Source organism: Dendroctonus ponderosae, unplaced genomic scaffold (genome assembly GCF_020466585.1).
Source record: "Dendroctonus ponderosae isolate FM_Combo_2020 unplaced genomic scaffold, Dpon_F_20191213v2 Dpon_F_20191213_11, whole genome shotgun sequence".
Classification (NCBI taxonomy): Eukaryota; Metazoa; Arthropoda; class Insecta; order Coleoptera; family Curculionidae; genus Dendroctonus; species Dendroctonus ponderosae.
In genome coordinates this window covers 7,079,273-7,081,899 of record NW_026017213.1, presented here as the reverse complement: position 1 = coordinate 7,081,899, position 2,627 = coordinate 7,079,273, and the positions used below count along the sequence as shown (strand labels likewise).

Here is a 2,627-nt window from a genome sequence, read left to right as displayed (position 1 = left end):
AACAAATTGAAAAACATACTAGAAGTTTTGGCTCCAATATAATAGACACTTTCGGCACATTTTTAACCTTTTTTGAGCGTTCACGTTTACCCGACGATTTCTTCCTCATTATTGATCCAAACGCGTTATGAATGCATACGTGTGAAAAACTACAAATATTTAACGGAGAGAACGCAATTGGGTAAAACTATCTATTTTGCCTTTTTCTAAGCTCGCAACAATCGGGACTTTGGGCGATTTGTACGAAACTTTTTGCACCTTTAGCGAAAAGTGCGTTTTAAAGATGAGGATAACTTCAAATTGCTACTTCCATTGGTTGGAAAAATGCGATTTTTTAGTCAGAGGGCGAGTGGGGCAATGCCAATCTAGTTGAGCTCTCGGTTCAGTTTAGAAGAATTTCCAGACTCCAAGATTGTACCAAAACTCTAATTAACATCGACTGTTTCTTGCTACTGCGAGCTCTTTATTTGCTAAATTCAATTCGAATGTGAATTCGACACTGGAAAGCAATTGCCTCGATAGACTGAAGCGAAAATCCTGCTCTGTGTGAAAGTTATGAATCGAAATTGTGCATCAATTAGCTCTTCCATTGCCAGCAACAACAGTTTCGCTAAAGTTGCCTACGCTCAACTGCTGCAGCACCAAATCGATATTTGTACATGTCGCAAAGCCTGATTTACTGTGTTAAGCGGGAGGATGTTTCAATTACTTTTGCGTAATGCGGCATTTTTAGTATGTCGTGTTTCGAACCTGAGGCTTTTTAGCCTTTTKMTCAGGTGAACAATGGGAAAATGTKCTTGGATTGCACCAGAAGAGACCGCAGTTTCTCAAAATTCAYCCAGGGGTTTAAAGCCTCGGGCATAATTTTTTCGCCCCAAATAGAGAAATTTGTACCGTGTAGTACCCATACAACAGGATTACTCTCTAAGTCCTCCTAGGCCTCGAACTTAGGAGGGAATTATTAGGGTTGCGGTGTTCGGACCTTTCCGAAGAGATAAGGCCCATTATAAGTTATGTGGGTGCCCCTTCGCACTAATGTCGAGTTAATTTGCTCCCCATTCCAGCTGCGGCTAATTATTAATTGCCCTAATTGAATACATGCATACCTAATTGCCGATAAGGCTCGGGATTAATTTTGTTTGAATTGGAACGTGCCTTGGATCAAAATTCTCGATTGTTGATTTTCGCATTTGAATCGCCCTTTTAGCTATCGAAGTTTCAGGGAGGAATTAATGTGCCATAGATTTTCGCTCAATGGAAACATGTATGATTTCGTAGTCAATAGCTGATTTTCTTGTCTGTCTGTGCATAAATGGTGAACTGTGCGCATATGGAGACTGGAGAGATTTTCGGGATTTATTTGGGCAAAACTCTCGTTTACAAGCTCACATCTTGCAAATTTTCGCAATTAGCTATTACAGATTTTCCCCACCTTTAAGCGAAAAACGGCTCTAAAGATCCCGCCCGTTTGATTAAGATCCTTAGCGAACGTCAGTCAAAATGCTGTTTTTACTCAACTGCACTCTCACCGTTAAAAATTCGCTTCTTCAGAACGAASGCAAGTAGCAATTTTCAATTTCACAAATCGYTAATARACACTTGGCCCTAATGCTCCGGAAAACCTTAAACAAATCGCCCGCAAGCCTGATTTTTGCCAGCTTAGAGAACACCAATCTCAAAATTGTTGTCTYTGCTCGATWGCACTCTCACTTTTAAAAATTTGCGCCTCGCGAACTACTAATGCAAGCAGCAACTTAAAATTTTCGGAATCTCTAACAGACACTTGGTGCTAATGTTGCTTCAAAGTTTAGACAAATCGCCAGCTGTCCTAATTTTTTCCAGCTTGGTAAATATCGCGCTCAACATTATACAAAACTGCTAGTGGAAACAAGGCCAATCATCCATCTAACGCGTTTCTACAGTAATCTGCAAAAAATATACACGACCCAAACAACTAATCAATTTCTCCAGGCACGTGAAATATTTGCCTGTCCACAATAAACATCAGTTTTGCAATTCAAATGCACGTAACAGATTCTGATAACAGTCCCGGATTTATTGTTATTTGATGGACATGCGAGGTTTATTGCGTTTGTATTGGCATGAGCCTCGATCAGCCTGAAGATGGACTGGAATGGATGGAATATTTGCCAAAAAGTTCAACAATCCGAACAGAMAACTTTYGTCTGCATGGAATGATGAAATTTATTTCAAGCAATTAACATCAATCTGTGTTTGATCAGGCAAAGAAATCAACTTTGTAMATCGGGTCATRGTGATCTTCCAGAAAAATTCAGAATTTGACTTTCTTGTTCAAGAAACGACCATYTTTCYACGACTTGGTGATKTCTGTKTAGTTTTGCTTGGCCCAGGGGCGGATCCAGTTTAAATTCAGGGGGAGGTTATGTAGAAAAAATACAGWCTTCTGTTGTCTATRAAATTAGAAAAATTATCGTCGTTTTGTGAAAGGGGGGCGTAAKATTATTGCAAAATTTCATGTTTTCCGTSCCGTTTTGCATGTTTCTCGGAAGCAAAATGAGCAAGAACGCTCATTTGTGCGTCATTCTATAGAGAAATAAATGGCCTTTTTAGCAAGTGAACCATTGATAAGGAAATGTTAGTAGTTT

General features: G+C 39.5%; 1 protein-coding gene across 1 annotated transcript in view; it reads right to left on the bottom strand.

The window, feature by feature from the left end:
* The window catches only part of LOC109542728 (potassium/sodium hyperpolarization-activated cyclic nucleotide-gated channel 1), a gene marked incomplete in the record, with an annotated part of 82,891 nt that overhangs the window by 50,608 nt on the left and 29,656 nt on the right, over positions 1 to 2,627 (bottom strand).